This window comes from Mustela erminea, chromosome 19 (genome assembly GCF_009829155.1).
Source record: "Mustela erminea isolate mMusErm1 chromosome 19, mMusErm1.Pri, whole genome shotgun sequence".
NCBI classification, from domain to species: domain Eukaryota; kingdom Metazoa; phylum Chordata; class Mammalia; order Carnivora; family Mustelidae; genus Mustela; species Mustela erminea.
The window spans coordinates 59881010-59902237 of NC_045632.1; the positions used below are offsets into that span (position 1 = coordinate 59881010).

The 21228-nt window shown below is 65.0% G+C and overlaps 1 protein-coding gene across 6 annotated transcripts in view; it reads right to left on the minus strand.

Annotated features, from left to right (window-relative positions):
• Positions 1-21228, minus strand: part of CBFA2T3 (CBFA2/RUNX1 partner transcriptional co-repressor 3) — a 75708-nt gene that overhangs the window by 46416 nt on the left and 8064 nt on the right. Inside the window, exon 1 of one of the 6 annotated variants that reach the window (XM_032326121.1) lies at positions 527-865. The exons of 4 other annotated variants lie outside the window; for them this stretch is intronic. The gene's annotated coding sequence lies outside the window, so the exon portion shown is untranslated. Of the gene's footprint in view, positions 1-526; positions 866-21228 lie in introns of those variants that run through there. One more of the 6 variants, XM_032326116.1, reaches the window with a different exon arrangement.

Genomic DNA, 21228 nt, shown 5'->3' on the forward strand with positions numbered 1-21228 from the left:
GGAGGGCCCGTGAAGCCCCTATCCCTTCACACGCGTGTGGGGGGCAGCCCCCTCCCCCAGGCTCTGGGCAGACCTCACCGCGCTTAACCAACCGGCCACCTACCTGGGGGCAGGGCTAGGGACTAAAACAAGACAGGAGACCCACCCCCCATCTCTCCTGCGGCCCCTCCCTGTCCCCTGTCACCTGGACCAGGCCTTTTGTCAGGAAGCCCAGGCGCCAGACGGGGGTGGGGGGGCTGCGGGACACCCCACCTGCCGCACGCAGTCCTCGCGTTAGGCTTGACCACACCCCCCGCGGGTCAAGCTCTGCTCGCCGAGTGCGGTGCAGGGACCGAAGTGGGTGGGCACTGACTGGCCTGGCCCCACCCCGCCGTGGGCTCCAACTTTCCGAAGTGGGGAGGGGGCGCCCGGGGACTGCCCGCACGCTCCGCGCCGGCGGCGAGGAGAACCCCCCACCCCAGACGGCAGCCGCGGGCGGAGTCCGGGTGACAGCGGCGGCGGCGCGCGGGACGCACGGGGCACTTACGGTCCGGAGGTCCGGCGGAGGCGGCCCGGCTCCTCGAGTGGCTCCTCCTCGAACTGGGTCCCCGCCCGCGTAACTTGGGGGCGAAGGCGCGGCGGTGCGAGCGGCGGGGCCGGGGCTCAGGCGCGCGGCGGGGCCGGGGCGCGCGGGGCGGCCGCCTGGGCCATGCCCGGGCTCGGCTCCCGCCGCTCGCTCCGCCCGCCCGGCCGCCCGCGAGGGAACAAAGCGCACACGCCGCCCCGGGCGGTCTCCGGCCTCCGCGGCCGCCGCTCCAGCCGCCGCGCCTTTGACTCGCGGGCGCCGGGCTCCGGCTGCCGCGCGCTCGCCCGAGCGTCTCACGGGGCCCCGCGGCCCCCGCCCCGCGCGCTCCGCCCCCGCCTCCTGCCCCCCGCCGCCGCCGCCGCCGCTGCGCCACCTGCCTCCCGCCCCGCGCCCGGCGCGCTCGGCTCCGCCCCGGGGCGCGGGCGGCGGGCGGCGGGCGAGGGGCCCGGGCTCGATGCGGGGCCGGCGCGGGCGAGGGGCTCCGCCCGCCGCCGCTCGAGGCCGACCGCAGACCCCGCCGGTGGGGCGGCCGCGGAGCCCGGGGCGCGCCCTGCGACCTCGGCAGGCGGCACGGGTGCGAGTGCGAGCGGGGCGTGTACGCGGGGCGCGGTGTGGCGGGGCGCGGGGCCGTGGCGGGGGGCGAAACGAGGGGTGCCGTTGGGGGCAACGCGCGCTTCTCTGGAGGGAGGGGGTAGTGCCCGCTGGGCGTGCGGGGGCCGGGGTGCCGCAGGGGCAGCGGTGTGGGCGTCGCGCGGGGAGCGCGGGTCCCGTGCGTGGCGCGCCCCTCGCCTGCGCCCGCGCCCGCCCCCGCCGACTCCGCAGGCCGCGCCCCGGGCGGGCGGGTGGGGCTGGAGCCGAGCGCGCCGCCGCGCACCCCCTCGCAGCAGTCGGCGGCCGCCGGCCTCGCGGTGTCGGGAGACGCGCGTCTGGCGTCCGGGCGGGAGGCGAGCAGCGGGCGCCCCTCCTCCGGGCGCCGCGCCCCCCCACCCCCCCGCCTGCCCGCCGCGCGGGGCGGGAAGGGGTCCGGGTCGTCCCGCGCTCGGCCGGCAGGGGGCGCCCTCCCCCCGCCGCGCGCCCCGGGCACCGCGCGCCCCGCGCTCCCCCTCCCCGCGCTCACCCGGGCAAGAGTGCGGGGGGCGCAGGGTCTCCAGCTCCCGGGCCGCTCGGCCTGGGGACATTTGCATGTACTTTGCATGTATTTGCATACCATTCCTTGAACGTCTGCAGAAATGCCCCAGCCGCGGGCAGCCCTTGCCCTGGCTCCCCACCCCCCACCCGTTTTGCCTCTTCCCTTACAGCGCTTTGTGGCGAAACTGATGCGTTTGCCTGGTGCGTGCGTGGTAGTAAATCGGCGCTTTTTTCTTTCCTTCTTCCCCCGAACCACGCGCACTTTGTTTCTCAGAGACAAACCGGGGTCCTAGGGTGTCCTAGCAGACAGGGGGACCAGAACTTGGGAAGAGCAGTGCCCTGATTTGCATCTTATTTGGCATACATCTGCATGTGAAGGTCCAAGGTCCCTAATTCCCAAGTATAAAAATGCAGCGAGGTGCCAAAAAGTGCCCCGTCCTCCCCGGCTTGCTTCCCAGGCCCATTTCTCCCCAGCCCCAGACCGACCTCTCCGGACTGAGCACGGCCCACGGGAGCTGAGCCAGGCAGAGGAGGCCGGAATGAGGCCTGAGGAGAAGGGGACTTGTCCCTGCCCCTCCTCCCGTGGCCGCCCCCTGGGGCGCTGGGTCACCCTTGACCTCCTGGGCCTCTGTCCCTGGAGAGGTAAGAGGGGGCGTGGTGACTGATTAAAGGATAACACGAATGTCTGGCATCTCTTTCCCGTTGCTTTCCGCATGTGCTTAAATGTGGACTCTGTCCGGTCCTGCGGGAAAGCAGGGGGTCCCGAGCCCCTTTCACAGAAGAATGTGGATCAGTAGGCAGCAGGCGTGCTGCGGAAGGTCCCAGAGTTCACGCACCGGTACTGACTGACACCGGCTCCTTTATGTCACCGGTTCTGAGACAGCATTGATTTTAAATGCGCCCTGCCCTTATGTGTCCCTAAGAAAGCAGAGCAGCTCCCCATCGTCACCCCCAGATGCCTCTAGATTTCAGAGATGCCAACGTGCAAGGAAGGGGCTGCGTGGGCAGTCAGCCGACGCCCAGAAGCTGGCCTTGGGAGTTGTCCCCCAGGCACAGCACTGTGCGCACGTGGGACGCTGGCAGAAGCTAGGCCCAGCAAGGGGCTGGGGGGCGCTGAACCGGCCCCCCTATAGACGAGTGTTAAATGACCAATCACAGTGTCATCAGGTGAAGCGGGAGACTGGGAACCACTAGAGATGCAAGAGGTCCCCAACCCGGAGAATGAAGCTGTGCTCCTTGGGACAGAGCTCCAGGTCCTGGAGTCCGTCCCTATGTCTCCCTCCTCCTGGCCTGAGGGAACTGTGGCTGGAGGGAGGGGCCACGGGGGGAGGGCTGCTGCTTGGGGTGCAACAGGACAGACAAGGGCCACATCAGGGCCATGGTGAGTGTGGATGCCGTGGGGGTTCGCCAAGGGCGGCCCTAGGCTGGGCTCCGTCTCAGCATTTTCCCAGTTAATTCCCACCCATCTGCCAGAGAGGTGCTCCCGGAGCCCCATTTCATAGGTGGAGGGATGAGGCTCGGACAGGTTGTCTGGCTTGTCTATGGTCACAGGGGCCCACCTGGGTGGAGGTTGAATGCCCACACTGCCTCTCACCCACCGGGTCTCCCGCAGACAGTTTCTGACATTGGAAGTGGCTCAGGCACTACTGCTGGGCACTGCAAGGTGACATTGAAGGAAAAGCATCCCACCCCTTCCCAAGAGACCTATGCAGTTCGACCAGCAAGGCCAGACGCCCCTCCCAGGAGACCAGACCACAGGCAAGTCAGTGCCAAGGCCGGTGCCGCACTGAAGGGCCAGGCAGAGGGACGCAGAGCAGGAGGGACGGCGGTGGGGAGAGTGGGGTGGGGGTCGGGTGCCCCTGGGCAGCCTCCAACGTGCCAGCGTCTGCAGAGACAGGAGACCAGCTCAAGGAAGAGGAACCACCTCCCCTACCTTGTGGCAGCGCGGCCCCCCGAGTGAAGAGAGCGCCCCACCGGCATCTCGTTTCCCTGCTCACACGCACAGAGAGGGACTGTGCCCTGCCCAGGGGCTCCCAGCGGCAAAGCTGGGGACAGCACCCAGGGTCTCTGACCTACCCACTGGGGCTCACTGTGGGGCCCTGTGTCCACTGCCTCTTAGGAAAGTAGCCTCTCACACCCAGTCCTCTCCAGCCGCCGTCTCCAGGGCCTCTGCACTGGCTTCCCCCACCGAGTCCCGTCTTAACCCGACAGCTTCAGGCTCGGGGCTCTGACAAAGACACACGCGGTTTGTACACTTGAGCCTTGAACAACGTGGGGGCAGACAACATGAGGGTCTGGGTCACCCCCACCTGTGCAGTTGAAAATCCACACATGACATTTGATTTCCAAAACCTTTGCTAAGGGGCACCTGGGTGGCTCAGTGGGTTAAAGCCTCTGTCTTTGGCTCGGGTCATGATCTCAGGGTCCTGGGATCGAGCCCCGCATCGGGCTCTCTGCTCAGCGGGGAGCCTGCTTCCCCCTCTCTCTCTCTGCCTGCCTCTCTGCCTGCTTGTGCTCTCTCTCTCTCTGTCAAATAAATAAATAAAATCTTAAAAAAAAAAACCCACCTTTGCTAATAGCATGCTGCTGACCAGTGCCTTACTGACGGCGTAAATCGTCGGTGAACACACACCCCGTGTGTTACGTGCGTTGTCTGCCACGCTCTTACAGCAGGTCGCTGGGGGGGAGAAAATCTCACTCAGAAACTCAAAAGGAGGACAAAACACACGTACAGAACTCAGCTGTGTTGATGGAAGAGAAATCCGTGTGTAAGTGGACCCGCGCATCTTGAACCGGTGTGGTTCGGGGGTCACCTGCCAAAGACCCCTCGAGCTGCGAGAGCCCCTTCACCCTCACACCCAGTCCTGTACTGGGCCCTGGCCAGGGGCCCCAAGCGCCACCTGCCAGGTCCTCATGGCTCTCACCAGCTTCCCTGGAGGTGGGTCTTGCCCCCGGCCTCGCTGGCCTGAAGGGGACACCTGGGGCCCAGAGAGCTCGGGTTCTTGTATGGCTTTGGCAGAACTGGAGTCCCACCGGGTCAGCCTGGCCTGGGGGTCCAGGCCGTCAGCTGCTGCAGACTCACAGGTCTTCATAAAGAATTCTGCACAACTCAGGACCGCTTTGAACATGCTTGTGTTTCATCAGAAGATGGAACAGAAATTAAGAGAGCTGCCAAGAGTATAAAATCTGACGTACCATAAACATGGACTTTTTTAAGATAAAAGGGTGGGGAGACTAGATATCACAGCAGTTTGATAGCTGCCCTTACCCATTTTTTTAAAAATTTTAAAAAGATTTTATTTATTTGAGAGAGAGAGAAAACACAAGAGGGGGGAGGGGCCACGGGAGAAGCAGACCCCCCGCTGAGCAGGGAGCCCGACCTGGGGCTCCATCCTGGGACCCCGGGATCCTGACCTGAGCCAAAGGCAGACGCTTCACAGACTGAGCCCCCAGGCGTGCCCAGCACCAGCCATGAAAAATACGCAAACTCTTCTTCAGCACCTGCGTCCTCACGCAGGTCCCCGGCTGTCACAGAGACCTTTCAACACAACACCAAAGATCTGGTCAGCGGAGCCTCCCCGCGACAAGCGTCAGCGCCGCGACAGACGTCGGCGCGAGGGAAGACGGGCAAGAACGCGTCTCACGAAGGACCGTTGCCCAACACGGAGAACGAGCTTGAATGTCAACAAGAGGAGAAAACCAGTCCAGGGAAGACCCGGACAGACCTCACGGAGGAGGACACACGGATGGCGCATCCGGTGTGAACAGCGGCCCGCGTCACACGGCACCGGGGAGACACACGCGGGAACAGCCGGGGACACCCCGAGCCTGCTCTTCGAGTGGCTGAAGCCCAGGGCTCCAACCGCCGCGGGCGCAGACCAGGACGCGGCCGGGACCAGAACCCGTGGCCACAGGAGCGCTCACTCGCGGCCGCGGGGAAGGAGCTCGGCACGGACACCGGGGAAGGCAGGTCGCCGTTTACCGGAGCATCGTACAGACCGATGTCCCCACAGAAACCCGCACGCGGGTGTTCATGGCAGCTCTGCTCAAAACTGTCAAAACTTGGGGCACCTGGGTGACTCAGTGGGTTAAAGCCTCTGCCTTCGGCTCGGGTCATGATCCCGGGGTTCTGGGATCGAGCCCCGCATCGGGCTCTCTGCTCCATGGAGAGCCTGTTTCCTCGTCTCTCTCTCTGCCTGCCTCTCTGCCTACTTGTGATCTGTCTGTCAAATAAATGTATAAAATCTTTTAAAAAAAACACAAAAAACAAAACACAAAACAAAAAAAACCTGTCAAAACTTGGGAGAAATGAAATCGTCCTTCAGTGACGCCCACACCGCGGTCCGTCCAGACCATGGGGGACATTACTCAGCACTGAACAGAAGGTAGCTGTCATGCCGTGGAAAGATCTGGAAGAACCTCTCACGCACATCTCGGAGTCAAAGAGACAATCGGAAAAGGCCGCCTGCCGTGTGGTCCCAGCCCTGTGACAGCCGGAAAACGCAAGACTACGGAGCTGGTCAAACCATCCATGGTTGCCAAGGTTGGGGGAGGGAGGTGTGGGCAGAGCACTGCGGGGTTTAGGGCAGAGGAGCTGGTCTGTTTGATGCTGTGACGGTGGAAATCTGTCCTTGTACACTCGTCCCAACCCACAGAACGTCCACCACCAACAGGGGAGCTGAAGGTCACTGTGGCCGTTAGTCGCGAATCATGTTCTCATGTGAGAGCTGGAGAAACCCGGTCACGTCAACCAATAGACCCGGAAGGAAGGCCTCTGTGCCCCCGAGACACACTGTGGCCTCCTCCGGACGGCGCGGTGCCCGAGCCTCATGGTGACCGTCATAAAATGACTTAGTCAGCGGACCAGTCCGCAGTCCTTCTCCAATCCTGTTGCAAGCGAGCCCTGAAGACTGCCGGAATTGCAAAAAGTTGTGTTTCCGGACGGCGCAGGTGGGGTGTCAGGACTGGGCCCCGGCGGGGACACTTGTGCCTTTTTGGGAAGTGAGAGGCAGGGGCCCCTCGAGGGGAGCTGGGAAGCAGGTCGGTGCCCGGCCACCCGCTGTGGCTGGTGTAGAAGCGGATTCTGGGGTTCTATGTTGTCCACGCGGGGAAAGAACCAGAAAGCAGACGAAGCTGAGGCTCCAGCCAGGAAGCCCTCCCCACCCCCAGAGCATCCCTCGGCTCGCCCCCTCACCCAAGATCGGCTCAGCTCCTCTCCAGGAGTGACCCTTCCTGCCAAGGAAAGCCCCACTCCAAGCCCCAGGCAGAGACACAGCAGGAAGGCCAAGGGGTGGGCTGGGGGTCATCTGGTCTGCCCGGCATGGGGGATGCCAGGCTGGGCAGGGGGCACACTGCACCAGTGAGCCGGGACGCGGGCGGTGCTGGGGGCTGGGGGAGGGAAGGTGCGCCCCTGTGTGCAGCTCTCCTGTCTCCCACGGCCCACCTCTGAGAAGAATTCGTGAGTTCTCCGTAGGGACCCCTGCCTGCCTGGGGCTGGGGCCCCCTGCCTCGCCCCCCCTTATCCCCCCTCCTTCCTCACAAGCACACCCCCCAAGAAGGTCAGGGATACATTCCTCCCCGCTGCAGACCCTCCCAGCCCCGGACACTGCCTGCCCCCCCACCCCGCCCCGTACGCCGGTTCACAAGGAGGCTAGTTCCCTTGCCGGTGATGGGTTCTGCCGTGAACATGGGATCCAAAAGTCGGCCTGCTTCCCGCGGGAGAAACTGCCCCATTTTCTCCCAGCCTGGGGGCTCTCCAGGTGACCTGGGCCTACCACTGCCCAGAGCTACCAGCTTGAGAGGTGCTGACTTGGGGGCAGATGGACAGAAGGGACGGGGTCCTCGGTGCACGTCTGCTGCTTGGCCGACCCAAAAACCCACGGACTCCATGCGGCACTTGCTCGTTCTTTTTTTAGAAAGACTTTATGTATTTATTTGACTTGAGAGATGGTGAGAGGGAGATCACAAGCAGGGGGAGTGGGGGGGGGAAGCAGGCTCCCCGCTGAGCAGAGAGCCCGATGCGGGGCTCGATCCCAGGACCCTGGGATCATGACCTGAGCTTTAACCCACTGAGCCACCCAGGCGCCCCTTCACTTGTTAGTTCAATAGTTAATTGCCCTCATGTTCAGGCTGGTTTTACCCAAAGTTTCTGTTTCTCGCAACCAAAAGCAGTCTAATCATTCCATTTCCTTGCTGGAGGGTCTTTCTTTATCTCAGCTGTCCAAGGGCCACAAAGGCTTACTGGTCACCCCCAACTCGACCACGCACCAGGAGCACATCGAGTCCTTGTGCAAGCGGGATCGGGACTGGTGGCCCACACTCAGGCCCAAAATTTAAGGCAGCACCAAAAACTTCAGTATTCGAGATAAACCATACTTTAATCCGATATTTAAAAATATTACAATCACTGACAGAAAAGTCCACGGTGAGCAAAATGCCAGAGCTTTAAATAGAGACAGGATTCCCATGGCCGATTCCCCGCTTTGGGGTCATCCGGGCGCTGCCCGGGCTCCTTCCCCCGAGATGGGGGTGGAGGGCTGGCCCGCCAGGCGTCCTGAACCTTGTAGTCACTGATGACCTTTCCCCCAGGTGACTCCGGGGGTTTGAGGCCACAGCTGGAGAAAGAGAGACCCAAGGCATGGCATGAGCCACTCACCGGTCTCTGGGCTCAGACCATCCCTATGGAGGGGACCAGCCACGCAGGTGGGCAGGGGGCAAGCTAACCCCACGGGGCTCTGAGAATGGGGTATAGGCCCTGGTCTGGGCCAGGGCCCGGACGGACGGCTGGCGCGGTCCTCCTTGGCTCCCCCGGAGGAGGACGCAGATGAGGCTGGCGGATGGTTGGGACGGGCTGCCTGGAGGCCCTGGGCTGCGGGTGGAACAAACGTACAAAACTGCCCATTCCCCCAGGGCCGCGGAAGCTTTGTCCTCTGGGCACCCGGGGAGATCTGCAAAGAGCTGAGAGGCCGGGGACTGGAGCGCTCGTGTGACACCCCGTCCCTGCCGCAGGGACGCAGCCCGCCTGGTCCTCCCACACAGCGGCCAAGCGGGCCGTAGATGGGGGCGGCCGGGGCTGGAGGCCTGCAGCCAGAGGACACGCACAGAAGAGGGACAGGGGATGTGGGCAGGCGAGTGTGGGCACTGGCCACGCCTGGATGGACCCTGCAGACCCGGCTCTGATGCCCCAGGGCTCTCCCAGCCCGGCTCGGGGCGCCTCCGCGTCGCAGAGTCCCGGCACGTTCCGCGGGCACTCCCACCACGCTACTCCTGGTCATTTGTGTTTTCAGATCTGTGGTGTAGCCTTGCTTAGGAACACCAAAGACAGACTCGGGCTCGGGTCCTGATCCTGGAGTCCCGGGATCGAGTCCGGCGTCCGGCTCCCTGCTGGGCGGGGGGTCTGCTTCTCCCTCTGCCCCTTCCCCTGCCCAGGCTCTCTCTCTCTCTCTCTCTCAAATAAATAAACAAAATCTCAAAAAAAAAAACAACAAACCACCCAACACGGGACGACAGCCGAGTTGGGAAAGTTGTGAAGACAAGCTCTCCAGTGGCATCAGCAACGACCGTGCGCGGAGCCGGGCGCTAAAACCCCCGTCCCAGGCTGGGCCAGGTACCGGCTGGCCTTGGGGGGTGGAGCCCTCCGGCAGAGCACCGCCCCCGCCTCCTCCCACTGGTTCGGTGCCGTGATGGGCACTTTTCTAACTCCCTCTCGTTCAAACCTTGAAACCACCCCTGTGGCAAGTGACGCCCCATGTTTCTGCAGCTGAGGAAACCGAGGCCTGGGGAGACCCAGGACTCGTGTGGGGGTGCACCGCGTGGCGGGCAGCTCTGCCCAGGGCCCCCCCGCCCATGTCCCTCTGTGCTGTGCTGCCGGCCCTCCCCGCTCAGTTGTGCCCTGTTATCTGGCCTAGCACAGCCTGCCCACCCCCCAGGCCCACCTGCCTGCCAGCCCGTCCACAGCACGGTCGCAGGTCACAAGGAAGGACGACACAGACGGGTGACCCACCTCCCTGCCAGACCACAGGCAGCAACCAGGCAGAGCCGCCCAAGGAGAAGGTCGCCATCAGGGTGTGCGGTTCAGGGGCTCCTGGGGAGCTGCTGGAAAGCTGGGGAGGGCCCGGGCACTGGACAATCACTGGGCACAGAGCCCGAGTGCCCCGCCGCTGACCCCGAGGCAGCCCTCGGGGGACCAGACGCTCCCTCTGCGGCCCTCGGTTCTCCGGCATTCCTGTCCCCACTCTCCTGAGACTCCGGATGAAGTCAGGGAAGGACCGCGTCCGGGCACTGGCGCTCACCCAAGAGGGCCCCACACCGCGAGGCTGAACCTCACTGGGGATCAGAGGCCCAGGGTAAGTCATCAGGCACTGTTTCTCGCCCACAGAAAAGGTCAGATTTTGAGAAGGACACCATTCCTCGGGGGTGGTGCACGGCTACTGTTTCCCCACAGGGCACGTTGGCAGCGGCCATCCAGAGCTGTGAGCGGGTCCAGCAGCTTCTATGGCCAGATTTCTCTATCACAGATGCTTGTTACAGAGACGGCGCCGTGTAACCATGGACAACGGGACGTCCGCGGACCGCCGTGGCCACCGACACGCCACGGGGCGCCCTGCCTCCTCAGCAGGGGAGTGGAGTGGAGGGCCCTGGCTCTCCATCGGCAGGTGGACGGTACAGATGCCGTCGGGGAACGAGGGTCCCAGGAAGGGGCCGAAAGGGGCCCAGCAGGTGCAGGGCGGCCAGTGGCTGCTGGGACCCCGCTTTCTGCTTCTCTAACTTTCTGACATTCCTGCCACGCAGCAGCCTCATCCGCTCGCCTTTCCCTCCCCACGACACAGCCTGGCTGGCCGGGAGCTCGGACAGGAGCCACCGAGCGGCTCACGCATCTCGGCCCAAAGATGGGTTCTGAGTTCTCGCTTGTCTTCATTCCCTTTCGGGTGAGAATCGGGCGGGCCGTGGACACGTGCCGCGGGAAGCGCGGCCGCTGCGGCCACATCACAGGCAGTGTCCACAGGACGAGGGTCGTGTGAATCCCCAGGGAGCCGTGCAGTCCCTGGCAGGAGGTGCCAGGCCAACCGCCGTCCTCGTTTGGGGGAAATTTTTCTATGCGCCTCACCTCACTTTGAAAAAGAAATTCCGTGTGTGAAGGAATAAAATGTGAAAAACAAAGTGGGCCAGGATCAGAGGAGAACCCCAGGCGTCTGGGGGACACTTGCTTCTGATGAAGGAAACACAGACGAAAACAGACGGACACACTTGGCTCTCTGAGTGGTCACGGCTGTGCCCCGAGGGGCTGAGCAGGGGCCTGGAGGGTAAGGCGTCCGGCAGAGGAGACAGTGACCCTTGTGGTAAATGACTCGCGGGTCTACAGCCACAAGAAACATGGGCCGAGTGTATGACTAGGTACGTCCCACAGGAAGACATAGCAAAGAGACCATAAACTCCTTCACTTTTAGGGTTTTTCTCCGAACCCCCCCCCGAAAGCCAGGACCAGCCCTGCCTGTGGGCAGCCCCCCGCTGGCCCTCCGGGGCCTCTCTGCTCCCCGCGGCCACGTCCCCCGGCTGCACCTCAGAACCCTGCCCGGCGGCTCAGGGACCCCCGTCTCTCTGGGGCCTCTGTGCCCCACGGCCTTGTGTGCAGCACACCCTTCTCTCCCCGCAGCCTGTTACCCAAGCCTGTTGTGCCCCGTCCTGCCTGAGCTCCCCCGGGGCTTCTGTCGCCTGCCCCTGGCATCCTGGCCAGCACACGGCCTCACCCCACGGCCCCCGGGCGAGGAGGGGACGGACCAGCCTGTTGCGGTGCCAGGGCACACAGGCCCAGGTGTCAGCCTGAAAGGGGCGCTGTCGCCGGACGGACGGTCTCCAAGTCCACACGCATCTCCTGCTCTGATAATGGGGTGCGGCCATCACTGAGGCCCAGGCCCCCGCCAGCAGGGCTCAGGCACAGCTGAGAGTCTGGTCCTGTCACTCCCGCATCAGATAAGGCATGCCTGCCTGTCATACGCACATGTGGTTGCCACCCCCTGTGGCCACCTGGAACTTTCTGCCAAGCAAATCCTGCTGGGGCCGGGGCGCCTCCTTCTGTTCCCCACGACAGCCCACCTACTGCACCCATGGCTTCTCCTAGGAGCCGGGGGCCCTCGGCGCCACGGCCTCAGTGTCCTGCCACCATCGTGGCCTGGGGTACGGACTGTCCAGAGCCCACACGCACGGCCCTGTCAAGACGGCTTTCCCATGTCTGCTACTGTGTGAGCCGCTGACGGAATTAACCGTCATCCTGCTCTCCGTTTGTCCATTAACTCTGCACCAGACAGCCCCGTGCCCCCAGGGGATGGGAGAAGCCTCCAAGCTGTGGGTGTGTGCCGGGGAGGGAGCAGCCTCCCTTGGGCTCCCTGGACACGGCTGAGCCCTCCCTTGTCCCTCATTCTGTCCACAGTTGTCCGGGTCACCCTGCCCTTCCTCGAGCTGTGACTTTCACAGCCAGGTGCAGAGGACAGATGTCACCAGACCGAGCCCCTGATTTCACACACGCGGAGACAGCCTCAGAGAGGGAGCCACATCCGGACCTCTCTGCTTATCCCCCAGGTCCAGGCGGACCCTCACCCCCAAGGGGTGTTTTCTGGCTAAGAGGCCCCGATCGTTCAGGGGCACGTGGAGCCCACCCAGCCCGAGGTGGGAGCCAGCCTGTCCTCGCCCGCCCGCCTGCCGTGCAGGGCTGGTCCAGGGAGCGGACGGAGGCTGCTGAGCACCGCAGGGACAACCGGGCTTTCCTGGTGGGAAGACGGGCTGTGGCTGGTGAGAGCCCCCGACGGCCCCCCTGCCCGCCGGCCCCGTGAGACAAAGGCTACCACAATGGCCTGAACGCAAGCGCTTGCCGCCCCCCGCCCCACCCCCTCCGCAGCCTCACTGGCCCCGTCTCCAGGAGAGGGCGTCACCCTGGCTGCGCGATCCACCGATCCACCGGTTTGCTCTCCCCTCCCCACCCCCGCGGCGGGTTCCCTGTCTGGCGGCACCAGTGCACCAGAGCAGGCACATGCCCCAGGGAGGACCGAGGAGGGAACAGGGCCCTGATCTGCAGCGCACCCCCCACCCCCCACCCTGAGACCTCTGCACCCCTCAAAGCCCAGCCCCTGCCCTGGGGCGGAATTGCACAGCAGCCCAAGGCCTCTCGCCCTGCCAGGCTCCGCGAGGGGTGAGGCCGGTGGAGGGGCGAGGGGGTGGACGTGAGGCCCAGTGGACTGGGGGCTCCCCGGGCTCCCTGGGTGCCGGGGCAGAGACAGGCTCCGATTTCTCTGTTTCTGGCTATGGGATTGCTGATGGCTTTCATGGCTCCTCGGTGCCGGGGTCCCTAATTTCTGCCTGTTGAAGTCATAATTTACCACCAGGAAAATAAACCCTTGGGATCATTTGCTGCGACTAAATCGCATGAATCTTAACAGCGTGAGGTCTCTGGGTTTCCCTCCAGGGGACAGGCTCCCGCCCTGGCGCTGGCCTTCCAAGCAGGACCTGCTACAGGTCCCAGCCTCAGACTCCGTGTGAGACGCGTGGGGACCTGCTCCTGGATGTGGACGCCGCGCACAGTGGGGAGACCCAGACGTCACAGAGCCCCCCTTTCTGGAAACAGACTTGCCTCTGGCCACAGGCCGGATCCCTGACCAGACAGGGGAGGACCCCCTGGGCCGGCCAGCGACGACGGGCACCCTTCCTGTGGCGGATGCTGAGGGCAGGAGAGCCGTGCTGCTGAGCCGGGACCCCGCTGCCTCAGAGCCAGCCCGGGTCTGCGGAGCCGCCGCAGGACCAGAGATGGGGAGAAGAGGACAGACCTCTCCTGCCACTCGGGCTCTGCTCTGTCCCCGGGATGAGCCGCCCTCTCTTCCCTCTGATGCCACCAAGTCCCGTTCAGTCCCGACTCTCTTGTGTGTGACACACTTCACACACCTTACACGCGTCACCAACCACAGTGGGGCGCTTCCATCCTGGCGACCCCGCAGGTTCCCCTCAGCCACAGCTGGCTGGTCCCTGAGCACAACATATGGGTCCCTGAGAATTTGGGGGAGGGGCCCTGGGGCGTCGGCCAGGGGCCCAGAGGGACTGAGAGGGGAGCTGCCCGGGCTCCGACACTCCGTCCCACCTGGCCCCCGGTCCCAGAGGGAACAGAAAGTCAGGGTGGGGAGGTCCAGACACGGGGGGCAGCAGAGCCTGGCTGCTTCTGTGCACAACAGAGTAGAAGCACCGGGTCGGAGCTGGGACGCCCGGCCATGCACAGCTCCCGGCCTGGGCACCTTGAACTGCTCCGGGCTCCCGACCTCGCTGGGCAGGAGCCCTTCCCCTGCCTCCCAGCCAAACGGACAGCACACAGCCAGCCCAGCTTTTCCCCGGGAGCCTCGGGGCCAGACCCCGGTAATGCTGTCCGGGGCAGAGGCAGGGAGAGCCCCAGCCTCAGGGCGCCCCGTGTGTGACTCCTCGTGGCGCAGCTCCCCTTTGGGGCCCGACACCGCATCGCACGGCAGTCGGCGCACCCCCAACTCTGCGTCTGAGCACACTCTCCCCGGGAGCCGAAGCCGCCCCTGGGACTTGAGCCCCCGCGGCTGTGCCCGAAGGCAGCTGGGCGCCAGACCTACGGAGGACGGGTCTCTGGGGGGAGCCGGGAATCTCTGCTCTCATCTAGGGTTCTGGGAGATTCTACGGCTCACAAATCCAGAAACCCAGCCTGCTCCCCGGGCTGCTCCCCGGGCCGACAGCGCGGCCTTTCAGGGCTGCATCCCCGCCCGCTGTCGGGCCGGCACGAGCCGGGGACCGCAGTGCTGGGCGCAGAGCGCCTGTGGTACGAGCCGTCGGCTTCTCCCTGCCGTCCTCAGCACAGGGAGGACGGCGGCCCGGAGGTCGACCCTCCCCTGCAGGGCCCTCTGCGGCACCCCCTGCGTCCCTGCGCCGGTCCGCGGTGGCCGCTGGCAAGCGAAGCCCCAGAGACGGTGGTCAGTCGCCCGAGACGCACAGCGTGTGGGCACTGGGCTGGGCTCGCGCCAGGCTCTCCTGCCTCCCAGCTCGGCAGCGTTCACGCGGAAGAAGGCCCAGTGCCAACGGGGAACACGACTCGGCCAGGAAAAGGAGTGCGGTCCCCGTTCTGTCATCGGCCCGCGCTGCTGCGGACCATCGGGAGAGCAGGCCACGGACTGAGGGACGGAGGGCAGGTCGCGGGGCACGAGGCCGGGGGCACGGCGCAGGGGTGTCGGGTATCTGCTGAGGGGGTGGAAAAGTTCTAAAATTCCATAGCGGTGCTGACCGCGGCACAGCTCGGCTGAAAGCCGCCGGCTCGCACGCACTCGGCCTGAGTTACTGCAGGAAAGCTGCTCCAGAGTCCAGCCGGACCCAGATACCTTCCGAGCCTCATTGCGACCGCCCTGTCCGAGGGGGCAGGGCCATGGAGGGGCCGGGCCGATGGCAGCCGTGTGCCCGGGAGGCCCTGGCAGGACCGCTCGGGCGGCCAAGTTGCCCCCGAAGCCACGGCGAAGCCCGTTGAGGGGGAAGGCCCCAGCGCAGGCCACATGGGGCAGGAGACCTAAAATAATTCTAAGAACCTGAAACTCCAGGGAGAAGCTGGTGGGGGGAGCTGTGGTCGGCTCGAGTGGGAACTCTTCGTGCAGGGAAGGAGAAGTTTTATCTTGGGGGTTTGGGGGAAGCCGGGCAGGGCAGGGGAAGGACCCCCACGCGGAAACACTCCGGTTTAGGGGCCTCATCTGATTGTGGCGAGCGAAGACTCCCCGTTCTCCAGATGGGGAGACTGAGGCTGGGCCGCCGCGGTCTCCGGAGGCTATGTGGACGCAGGCCCAGCGTCTCCGGGTCAGAGCTCTGTCGGACCCCGCGTGGGTCCTCTCTGCACCCTCTCCCCGACCCCTCTGAGGCGCTCATGTGCTTGACCATCGTGGACTGAGGGCCCACGCCGTGCCCGGCACCGCCCAGGGCGTGGGAGTTCTGGTGAACGGGCTGAAAAGCCGGCCTCGTGGCTTTGGTCCTAGCAGCCGTGAGAAGGCCTACCCTGTTTCCACCGATTAAGGGGTTGGGTGACTTGAAGCTACCCCGGGGCAGGCTCTGTGCCCAGCGCCAAGGACACTGGCCTGTGGGACCGAGCTGGTCCTGCTCTGACCAAGGTGACCGGACAGTCCCACGGATAACTGCTGTGACCCCTGACCGGCTTTGGCAAACGGGGGTGCCTCTCCATCCGCAGCACACAGTTCGAGCCCCCGGCAGATAATGGCGGGTTTGCAGAGAAGACCGGCTTGGAAATCCAGGCCTGGGAGGAGGGTGGGTGCCCGGGGCCCGAGAGCAGGCCTGGGGGCCGTCGCGGTGGCCCAGAGGTCTCAGATGGGAGTGAGGACAGAGGTCAGAGACGGCATGGGTGTGCTGTCCCTGTTCAGCTTCGGCACAGGAGAGAATATTCTGCAAGTAAATTAGCACGACGCTGTGACCGTCAGAGAGGTTGCGGGGAAGAAAGACGGAGGGAACCAGGAGGAGGGGAGAGGGGAGGAGGGCTCCGGGGAGGCTCGCAGGGATGATGGAGAGAAGACAGGGCAGGGAAATGCTCGTCCAGGCCCCAGGAGGAAAGGCTGGCTCTCAGAATAAACGCTCCCAGGAGGACAGGTCTGCCAACCCCTCGGGTCACGCTCAGTGGAAACCTGCAGGGCTAAGACGAGACCCTTCGAGGACGAGTGCAGGACCCCAGGTCACCGTCCCACAGCCTGTGCCCTCGGGAGGCCCTTGAGAGACATGCGATACTACACCGCTGTCTTGGCACGGGGGCTGAGGCCAGGGTGGCCCACCCCACGCCCTCCACGGCCAGCAAGGGTGGCCACCGGTGGGCTGGTCGTAGGGTCACCTGCACCACAGCCTCGAGGGGCCAGAGCTGGGTCAATGGGGCCGTGGGAGCAGGTGCCTCCAGAAGGCCACGGAGAAGAAACAGAAGCCGGACTGTCCTGGTCTGGGAAGGAGCCTCGGGGATGGGGGCAGGAGCCCTGTTGTGGTGGGACAGCCCTCGGGGAGGCCGGCATCTACAGAAACCTTGGTTTTCCTGCTGGGAGGGGCTGGCCCAGGGTTCGTCCTCTGTACTGTCTCTCTTCCTCTTTCTTCCTGCTTGGAAGGCAGATGTGATGGTTGGAGGCGGTGCAGCCACTCTGCGGCCTCGAGGAAGAGGATGGCGGAGGAGTGGGAGCGGAAAGGCTCGCGTCTGGAGGTGGCCTGTGCCACTCGCCTCCGGGCCTCCGTCCGCGCCGCATCTATGTGCCCGGCTGCCCCCCTCCTGGACACGGGCCTCAGACCCTTCATGGGCGGGGTGGCCAGAGGTAGGAAATAAAATCACGGGAGGCCCAGTGGCATTCGGGGTTCGGGTTCGCAATGAGCGGGCGTCCGTGTAAATGGGTCCCTGCGCGGACGGGGGACTGGCTTTTCACCCTCTGCCGCAGGCCTCAAGCTTGACTCTAGACTGCAGCTCCGTTCCCGGAGAAGTCATGGCAGCCAGAGGGGTCTGGGGTCTCGCCAGGAGCAGGGGCTGGGAGCCCGGGGGCCGCCTGTGTGTTCATTCCGGCCTGGTGTCTCTAGAACTTTCCTCAGCGTGCCGCCGTCGGACGCACGGAGACTCAGGAAAGCCACACTGCTCCCAGGACAGAAGGCAGACGTGTACGAGGGGGAGCAGCGGGACGTTCTCATCGACGCTTTCCCTGCGTTTGACCAGAGTGTTGGTGGCCCACGGGTTGCAGGGCTGGTGTGGGGCTGCTGACCCGGGCTTGAAGGCAAGGGACTTTCAAGTTTGCTCGAGTGCCTCGGCCATCAAGGACTCCGTGTCGTGCCAGATGGTGAGGCCTGGTCCACACGCAGTGAGAACTTTCTGTGAGGCATGGCCATGCCCGTGACATGCCCTGGAAGGGGCACCCAGGTCCCTGGACAGTGGCCTGCTGCCCAGGCGCCTCCATGGGGCCGAAGGTCCACCTGAGAGGACTGAGAACCGACGTCCAGGTTCTCGGGGACCACATTCCCAGGAGCGGCCCTCATGAGCCACGGAGCACCTTCCCCCGCGTCTTCCCCTGGCCCTGGGGGTGCTCAGCACACCCCAGCGCAGAGGCCTGGCGTAAGCCCAGGAGGCCATCCCCAGGGCCCTGCACCTGGGGTCATGGCACCAACCCTCTGTCCATTTCTGCACACAGACGCAGCTCCCTGCCCGGGGTGACCTCGGGACGCACCCCCCACGACACAAGCCCGCGCCTGCTGTGGGCTGCGGGGGAGGGAAGGATAGGAGCCTCCGTGGCTCGTCTTCAGCCCCGACGAGGCGCCTGAGTCCCGGCTGCGCGGCAGGCTGGGGCTGGGGCTGGGGCAGGCTCTCCGGCCGGCTCCGCAGGAGGCGAGGCCCAGGGCCGGCGGGAGGTCACGGAGCACAGGCCCTGGGTGCCGGGCTGGGTGGAGGGAACCCGGGGTGCCCTGGAGCAAGGCTGCCGTGAGCCCCGGCCTGCGGGACACGTGCCGGCGGGTCGGCAGGGCCTGAGGCTGAGGAAGGGCTCACCTTTCGCGATGGTTTAGTGGTGGTTTGTTTTTATTTTTTAAGAAAACTACATTTTCTGTGGTAAAAAAACCCAGAATGGAAAAGTGCCCCTTGTAACCATTTTGAGAGGAACGCGGCTGCGGCGGCCAGGGTCCTGACGGTGCCGTGCAGCCCCAGCCCCACAGGTAGGAACATGTTCCCACGACCTGTCACGCAGTGCCTCGCGCCGCCAGCTGCCGGGGACCGCTCCCTGTCCGTGGTGGCCTCCTCCCCGCGTCGGCGCCGGGAACGGCACGGGGGAGGCCCCATGCCGGGGCCTCGTTTTCAGCTCCCCAGCCCCACGCTCTGCCTTCCCAGAGCCGCTTGTGGCCGATACTTCTAGAGCACCCAGTTGCCAGGCACCATCCGCGTGGGGCAGCGACCCTCCGACTCCAGACCCTGGTGAGAACGGCCTCTGCCAGATCCCACAGGGCCGTGGCCCGACCCGACAGGGGTGGGCGGGTCAGCACGGGTCTGGTTCGAGGCCTGGCCCAGCCACAGAGGTGGTGAGGCTCTTGTCCCTCTGACCAGCCGTGTCCTCGAGCTGCGCGTGGAGGGCTGTCGGCCCACAGGGTCTTCTCAGGAGCAAGAGGGACCCGCTTCAGGGAAAAGGAACCGAGAACCTGCCGGCCCCCCAGGCCCAGCCCCCCGCAGCGGTGTCCATAGCCGGAGTCTCTACAGCCCGGGAGCCCACGACCACTTTCCAGGGGCCGGGAGGAACGGGCGTGGGCCTCGAGCGCCACGTTGTTTTGGCAAGAGTATAAGGGACTGGGGGCTGGCGGTGGCCCTGCGTCGCCTCACCTCTCCAGACCGAAGCTCCTCCCAGCACCTCCCCTGCAGGGAATCTGATCACGGGCCATTGTCTCTGGGCATCAAGCCCAGCCGGGACCCCGGTCTCCTGACCTTCCTCTGCTGGGCTCCCCGTCCCAAGCCGGCCAGAGGAAACACGATGGACTGAGTCCTCCTGCTGCTGAGCAGGTTGCCAAGGGTCAGCAGCTCTCGGGGCATTTCGGGCCCCTGGGCAGCCCTGCTGTGCGTCCCTGGTCCCCTTACGGGCTTGATGGGGGTGGACCTGCCACCATTCTGTTTCCGACTTCCCCACCATCCGTGGCGGCCCCCTCTGCAGGGCATTAGGACGACGGGGCCAGGGGGACGACCCGGGGGCTCAGCGGTCCTGGGCAGATGCAGAGGTCCCTTCGAGCCTCTTCCTGCTGGAGAGCCCAAGGCAGCTCCTCCCCCGCCACTCGGAGCTTTCCCAGTATCCTCGGAGGCCTCGTGCTCCCAGGAGGTCCCCACTCAACCCTTGCACGATGCCAGGCTCTCCTGCCCGACGACCTCCCTCCCCTGTATCCTTGGCAGGAGAGGATGTGGCCGCAGGTGAAGAGGCACCCGAGTGAGAGCCTCCCCGCCTCTGTCCCTGCAGCTGGACACGTCCCACCGCCTCACGGGGGCCGACCAGGAGCCCATGTTCGGAAAGGATCGGGCTAGAAGGGCTGAGGCGCCGCGCTCCGTACTCGGCCTCCTGCCTCCCCTCTCCGGCTGGTGCTGGTTTCCACACCCGAGAAATCTCCAGGAGCCTCAGCCGCTCAGGACCTCCAGAAACATCCATGCCATTGCCAGACACCCGCACAGTACAGAAGGCCTTTAACAATGGCCGCTGGGAAGGAGTCTCCGTTCGGCCTCACCCAAAGCCCGGCCTGGGCTCTTGGAGCCCGCTGCCTGCACCCAGGTCATGTTATCGTGGAGGGGAAACTTGGAAAGACTACGTCGACCACGATATGTTTATGTAACAACGTAAAATACCAAAAATCACAGTGTATCTGGGAAGCACACACACAGACCGACATAGTCCCTTGATGGTTGCGGCCTCCAGCCAAGAGGGGCTCACGTGTCCTTGCCCCATGCTACGGAGGAGGCTGCGGGAAGGCGCTGGGGTCCCGCAGCTCAGTCCAGACGCCGCCGGGGCTGGCTGAGTGTGTCCTGCCCACGCAGCCCGGCTTGAAGCCGCTTGTGGCTGGGGCAGGCTCTGGGGGCCGCCACGACGTCTGGGGTAATCCAATGCTGCCGGGAAGCAGAGGGGAGGGACAGGCTCCCCAAGGAGACGCAGCTGGTCCCCAGTGTTCGGGGTGACATGCCTGCCAGTTGTTTCAGATTAAATGAACGAGGGGCCACGGAGAAGCAAGGACCACGGGCGAGCCTGGGGCCCGAGAACAGGTCAGACGGGTTCCTCCCCCAGATCCACGGACTCGGGGCAGCCTGCCCACGGACGGGACCACGTGCAGAATGTGCCATGATCCCCAGCCGGAGGGAAGGAAGCCAGAACCGTTGGAGTTAGTGCTCTGTTACGTCTGGCCGTGCTCACAGGCGCCCCAAGCTAGAAATCATGAAGGTGGTCTGCACCCTGTGTTTTGCACAAAGACCTTGAAAGCCGGCGCCAGGGTGGCTGAGGCTGAGGCTGCACCGAGGCTCAGAGGGGCCCCGTGCTGGGAGGCGAGGCCCCGCGGTCCTCGTCGTTGGGCGGAGGGCTGGGCTGCAGGCCGGTGGGGCTGGCTGTCTCTGGGTGGCCCCGGGAGGGAGGGCAGGCGGGAAGCACCTGGCCGTTTCGGTTTCCGACAGGAAGCAGCCTGCTCCTATCTCCCTCACCCCAGCTGCACCCGCTGCCCCGGAGCTCGGGGTGGCAGCCCCGCCCGGAGAGTCCCCAGGTGGGGACAGCCCCTCCCGCTGCAGACGAGGAAGCCTGGTTGCGGGGCCGGGCAGAGCAGAGCCCCTTGAGGCCTCCTGAGCCTTCCAGCACTTGGAGCGCAGCCCTTTGGGGCCTTGGTGGGGGGGCTCTGACTTGCATTTTTGGTCACCTGTCTGCACCTGTTTTTGGGGTGTGTGGTCCCAGACTTGTAGAGAATGTTGTGGTATTAGAGGGGCAGGACCAGGCTTGCTGTCTGTCTGTCTGTCCATGTGTCCAGGCCTGGCCAAACATCGGGAC